The sequence below is a fragment of the Rhagoletis pomonella genome, unplaced genomic scaffold, assembly GCF_013731165.1.
Source record: "Rhagoletis pomonella isolate Grant_MI unplaced genomic scaffold, Rhpom_1.0 Rhpom_scaffold_00004, whole genome shotgun sequence".
NCBI classification, from domain to species: Eukaryota; Metazoa; Arthropoda; class Insecta; order Diptera; family Tephritidae; genus Rhagoletis; species Rhagoletis pomonella.
The window spans coordinates 6,060,376-6,067,155 of NW_023458558.1; the positions used below are offsets into that span (position 1 = coordinate 6,060,376).

A 6,780-nucleotide genomic window follows, 5' to 3' on the forward strand; every position below is an offset into this window, starting at 1 on the left:
ATGTCCTTCCCTATTCTGACGGAGCTGGTGGTATTGCTCAACGTCATTTTACACAGTCGTATTAGTTTCGCGGGGATACCAAATTCAGACATCGCGGCATAAAGGCAATTTCTTTTCGTGCTGTCGAAAGCGGCTTTGAAATCAATCGACAAATAGATGGTGTGTATCGATCCTACTCTCGCGGGTCTTTTCCAAGATTTGGCGTATTGTGAATACCTGATCTATGGTGGATTTTCTAGGCCTAAAGCCACACTGATAAGGTCTAATCAGCTCGTTAACGGTGGGAATTATCCTACGCATAAACATAGTAAATAGATATCAAAGTAATCTTCACATTGATCGTGGTTAAAAATCATGTAGTTATCTTACCGTTTTATTATTATTCTGTTTTACTTTTAATGCATTTGTGCGCACTAGAATTCCGATATTAATCAATAATATAATTAGTATTAATTATGGTATGTCTGATCTCGTACTTACATATACATATGTAGGAATATGTTAAGATCTTTTAATATTGTATACATGCATGTGATTAAAAAATTAAATAAATGGATTCCATAAATAGCAAAATCGTTTAGCACATAAGTGTGGGGCAATGAAAAGCTCTTTTATTACTCGTAGAGGAGGCTTTCGTTATGCCGCTCTTGGGAGCACTCCCTTATTGGTCATTCGGGAGGAATATGGGTTCTTTTTCTATGTACACTCCGTTGTTGTCTTTTTCGGAGGTATAGGGGAGGTTTTCATAGGAGTACTCCCGGATTGCTCCCTTAGGAGGTTTCTGGGATGATATTTCTGTATGTGCTCCCCGATTGCTCGTTGAGGAAGTTAAAGGGATTTCCCCGCCTCCTAGGACATGCAATGTTAAAGGGAGTACACAAAGTTACATACTTTTACACAGAAGCATAGGGAGCAATGGAGAGTATTCGAATTAGGAATGTTAATCCCGGCTTTGTAATTTGCACTAATGGCAATAACGAAAACTCCTTTTCTTCACCAGCATTGGTTATATTTCTATTTTTTTATTCAATAACTAGTAAGCTCGGGGACGTTTTCCTGCTACACACCGATACATAGGCAGGTTACATGCATCCTAGATATTATGGGTCTACACACCGAAGCTTAGTAAATTTTTTGTTGCTGTTGATGTGCGCGTGTTTATATGTATAAATACATACTACATTATTTTGTTGCTATCCTATTTCTACCCAACATAAACATACATACATATGAAGCGTAGCCGCGAATAACATTGGAAAAAACTCCCGCTTCGGATATGGGCAGTTTTTAGTTAGCGCAAATGAACATATCGACATTTTGAAAAATATATATATGTTAAGGACTTACATAAACTCGATAACATCCTCGAATTTCGTTCTTCTAACTTTATCAGCTTAAAAAATTCGTCCTATTTGTCCTTGTAAATGCAAAAAATTTAATTTTTTTTTTAATTCTAAAGAAATTTCCTCTTGCATTTGGTAACCATATTTTTATTCTACATTGTATTGAATTTTTTAAGTAATTTTGGGAATTTATCATATCTTTGAAATCACAAAGTCCTTTAAAATCAATCCTGACGTCAGAGTGAAAAAATAACGCCACTTTAAATAAAACTCATTTTCAAACAATATAGAAGCAATTTTTTCGATTTGAGTTGTTGAAAAGTAATGAATATCCAAATCCCGGGTGATAACGGATCGGAAAAAGCTGAAAAATTAACATTAACACCAGGGAGCACTCACGGAGCAGTCGTACGATGCTGCCAACACCAGGTAAAGCTACCTGTAAAATATGGCGTATTTACCCAGTCTGTTCTGGTAGGGTATGCAGATATTTACAAAAAATAATTCAATAATGGTCAAGTGCAAGTGTATGCATCGTGAACTGGTTTAGGTTAGGCGTTAGACATAGGGCCAGTTTTTCAGTGTATGGCTGTGGTTTAAATTTAGTTTAAACGCTCAAGCTGGCTGGTTTAAGCTAAGATTAGCTAAACAAATGTCAGCTAGTTGTTTAAGATAAACGCAGTTTACGATATAAGTTTAAGCTTGCATTGAAAAACATACACATTACATATAGGCCTATATGCCAGAAACGTGCACCATTAAAATTTTGGGAAATCAAGTTTGAAAGTTTGAAGAAGAAATATGTAGTTTCCGTTTACGCATGGTATTCTGGCTTTTGGTAAAACATAGAACTTCCAAAGGTTAATCAAGTCAACCCAATAACACAAAATTGGTAAATTTTGCAAATTTTTTGTTTTGTTATTCCGCAACGTGTATTTTTTAGTTTTCTGCACTCTAAAAAAAAGTGTGTAAATTTCCTAGCTAAAGGTAGGTTACTGATTTCTTATTATTCGCGAAATTGCATGCTCGATTATTCAACGAATAGTTTGTTTAAATTTCGGACTTTTTAGAGTGTAATATAATAGCTGCTGTGGTGTGCGTAAATTTACTACGAAAGTGTGTACAAGCTACAAAATACACATCTGCTGTTTGATTTCACCCGTAGAATTGTGTAAAGCCGCTAACCAAAAGGATTTTAACACACGAAAATGTGTTAACGAGAAAAATACATATTCATCGTGTAAATTTACCAAAAAAATTTAAAAAGAAACAAACATATCGTCGTTTAAAGTGCAAAACCGCGTATCAGCAAAATGCAAAACCGCGTATGTGAAGTTTTAGCAATTGTTTTCTAGGGCGTGAAAACGCTCATATTTCAAAATAGTTCTCTTTTTTTTTATAAAGCAGTCGCATTTCTGGCTAGTATGTTTCAGGACAAATGGATAAGGATTAAGCCAAGAGCTTGTGTGAGCAAATCCAATTTTTGGCAGCCAATGTCAGTTACGCGGTTTGGCAGAATAACGATACGCGGTTTTGTACTTTAAACGACGATATACTCCATTTATAGTCGCATTTTTAAACAGATTTTTTAGAGTTTGATAAAGGAGTTTTTTCACTCAGTGTAGTGCAATGGGGTATACTTCTTCTGGGAATGTAGTTACAGTTCCATGCCTATACTCAATTTTAACTCTTCCGTCCTCGTTCGCGCCCTCGTGAGCAAGCTTCGGTGGGGTCACTCCAACTTATTCGGTTTAAGGACTCACTGAAGTCTGCAGCGTCTGTTCGCCATGAGGTGCGGCTGCAACCAGGTGTCGGTCTTGAAGCAAGCGACGATTCATGTTTGAGAAAGCATCCCTCGCAGTAAAATAGATTCCAATGAAAAGAATAGCTAATACTCCTTTCTCTTGATAACGACCACGGCAAACGTTTAAAGGACTACAATTTGTGGGCATGTACCTGGAATGTTCGGACCCATAATATATACATACATACGTTTTGTCGGAAATTTTTTTCCGGTTTCGACCGGAGATGGGTTAAACAGACCGGAAGTCCATTTTTTAAATGAGGTGTACATGTTTTTACCACAGATTCGGATTCTGCGCCTAAAAACACATAAATTCTTTTCGCAAACTTTTTTCTGGAATGGACTATCTGTAGTGATGTGCTGCATTTTCGGTACCCAATACTTAAAAAAGATTTTGGTACCCAATACTTCCTTTTCGGTACCCGATACAGTGATCTCACTTACAAAAATTCTGTGTGGTACAATCTGCTAAAAAATGTGGTAGATTAAAAAAAATGTGGTAGATTAAAAAAAAATGTGGTAGATCCCCGGTTTTAGATCAAACTTTGTACAAAAATTAAAAAAACTCTGCGAGGTTTCGCCTAAATTGGAAACTTTTTAATTAGACTCTAAACAAATTTTTATTTTAACTAGTATAATAAAGTGCAAGATTAAAGTTGCTAAAAATTGCGTTGAGTTTTGGCACTTGTTTTCCTTGAAGCAGTTTTCTCCATATCAAGATATTTTGCGAACATATTTTAAGAGGTGTCTGCCAGCTTTTCTTTTTATCACATCACGATGTAGCGAACAAATGTGGCACGTTCCAGAAACCGCTACTTGGGACTTACCGGTTTTGACAATTCTCAAGTAAAAGTAAACAACGCCTCAGAAATTTTCGATCTACTTAAATTTGCTAACACCCCTATTCTGCAACACTTTCGCATTCGGATTTTGCCACGAATCGTAAGAATGGTATGCTGCAATCTGAATCATATCTTCGAACTTTCGAAGGTTGTTTTGCGTAATTTTGTACGAAAGCAATTGTGTCGGAGGCGAATTAAAATATGTAAATCGATGTGTGTTTGCAGGAAATATTAGTGGTGTTTAGTTAAACAGATAAATTTGCCTTTCGCATAGACGTATATTTTTATCCACTGCTTTATATAAACGAGCAAAAAAGAACCTTTGTTGCCCCTTATCGAGCAACGTGGGTCCGGTTTAATTATTTGTACGGTTTTTGTGTCCAAACGCATAACCCGAATCCTAAAACTTTAACATACACGTGTTATCAAAGGATTAAACTTTATTTAAAATATATGTATGTTTCAAATTATTAATAAATTCGGTTTGCACTACGCACTTTTTTGCAAATTTCAATGTGGGTTCTGCGCAAAAATACTGTGATATGCACAAGAATTATTGTATACCTTTGACATGCGGAGCCCCTCTTCTTCGGCAACACAGAAAGGAGAATTCTACTTAGTAAGAGTTATAGTCCCAAAGCGCGGCCGAAGGCAGAAGCAAGCGCAACAGGTGGTGGACCTAACAAAATGCATGTTTTCAATGGCTTGGAAGAAGCTGTTATTGTATTAACTGGATTGGGAACCAGTTCTGAAGGCAGAGGAGGAGTTTTGGCTTGCGGTTCAACAATTCAACCAGCAGCTGACATAGATGCGCCCCTGGTTACTAAGCCCGGCAGCTCCGCATACCTTTGTGAGTCCATTGCCATAGCGCGCTCTTACTCCGCTGCAATAATTGCCAAGCATCAGAATCCATAATTTTCCTCAAAATATTTAAAATCAATCAATTTTACTATAAACAAGCACATGATTTTTCGTTTTTCGTAACGTAGGTACGAATTACGAATTACGAAAATTCGGGTTCTAGAATAAGGGTGTAATAATTTCACAAAAATCGCCGTTTTTTTAACATTTTCGCTATAAAATCTTTTTATAAATCATATACATATTTTCCAATTTAACACAATAAAACCACGTTTCATGTCGAAAAATTGATTATTGAGAAAATTTACTGTTTATTTTATCCTCCTATTCGGCTTTGTTTACTTTTACTTGAGAAATTTCATCGCCGCCGGGAATGCGGAATCTTGTATTATATCATTATTGTTACCATATAGTATTTATGTAGTGTTGGACAATTTTTGCTCATAAAATTAAGAAAATTAAGTCGAGCAAAAATAAAACTACTCAAAAACGCGAATAGGTGGTAGATTTTTGACCCTGAGTGGTAGATGCTCAAAAAAGTGGCAGATCTACCACAATGTGGTAGAAGTCCGATCACTGATGTGTGCGCTTTTATTCGTAACCCAAATGTTTCGGTACCGAGTATCGAGACTATTGGATACTTTTTAAATCGGTACCGAATATCGGTCAATACTTAAAAGTATTGACTCAGCACATCACTAACTATCTGTATAAACAATGGTCAGTGTAACCAACTTCCGGTCGAAGGCGGAAGACGGTAATATGACCAAAAGAGATTTGGTAATTCATATTTTCTCGTTTTGCAATAAATACAACTTCACTCATTTCAGAAATTTAGGCCCAGTTGAAGTTCGAAGTTCCTATAGAGGTTGAAAAAGGCACTTCCGAGAAAAAAGGTTTCAAACAAAAGATACGTATTTCTATCCTCAGAATACGAATTTGTAGAAACAACATGTATCTATGCCTAATTTAAAAATGGACTTTTGGTCGGTTTAACGCCAACTCGGTGGAAACCGACAGCCAGTAATACCACCAATTTGGTAGGTAAAATTTTAGTGTTTTACAATAAAAAAAAAAACATTTCCCACCATTTTAGAAGCGGTGACCGGGTGGTCATAGACACCCCGTATATTGTTTTCTATTTTAAAAATAGATTAAATCCTTAATCATAGTAGTATTAATTTCTTTGAAGGTTGCGCAAGTCCGACATTTTAATTTGCATATCGCGATTTGAACATACAAGTAACTGGTAGTAGGATTTTATCAACTTTTATCTCCGGCTTTGTTCATTGCCTTTTTAGCAATGTCCAACTATTGGCAAACCGAATGTATAGCGTTCGGGGGATGAAAAAATGACAGATAGCGCTCTATTCTGATTCAGCAAAGCCGAGAGTAGAGATGTCCTTTTACAAATCGAATAACAGCATCTGCAGTAGCAGTAGTGAGAGACGATACGGTATGCTGTGCTCGCAGGATGCAAGAGGCATCCGTTTCAGTAATTTTAAGTGGCCAAAGCGCGTGCATTGCTTACAAGACCGCAGCGATGTGACACGGTTATAGGATAACTTAATTTGTACATTACAATGAACAAAAAAAAATAGTGCATACAAAAAAATTTCTGATAAAATCATAAGAAGAAAATTAAAATTATTTTTTACAATTAGTGAGAAGCCCAAGCGTGCAATATAACTTGTATTAAATACTTGTTGGTGAACTCCTTTAAACTGGTGTACATATAAAAGTCAAGTCGTGATAGCCATGAAAAATCGAAGAGAATTTACAAAGTCTGGGAAAACGCGAAAAATTCACAGAAGCAATCGGGGCATGTGCGACACTGTTAATTTTGCTAATAAATTAAATGAAAATGATAATTTCGGAACAATTTTTAATTGAAAATCTTATTACGGTCATTATTCAGGCACAAAATAAT

General features: G+C 36.1%; 1 protein-coding gene across 1 annotated transcript in view; it reads left to right on the forward strand.

Moving 5' to 3' along the window:
* Positions 1-5,998: 5,998 nt before the first annotated feature.
* Positions 5,999-6,780, forward strand: part of LOC118736875 (two pore potassium channel protein sup-9) — a 57,548-nt gene continuing 56,766 nt past the window's right edge. Inside the window, exon 1 of the mRNA XM_036466980.1 lies at positions 5,999-6,423. The gene's annotated coding sequence lies outside the window, so the exon portion shown is untranslated. The remainder of the gene's footprint in view (positions 6,424-6,780) is intronic.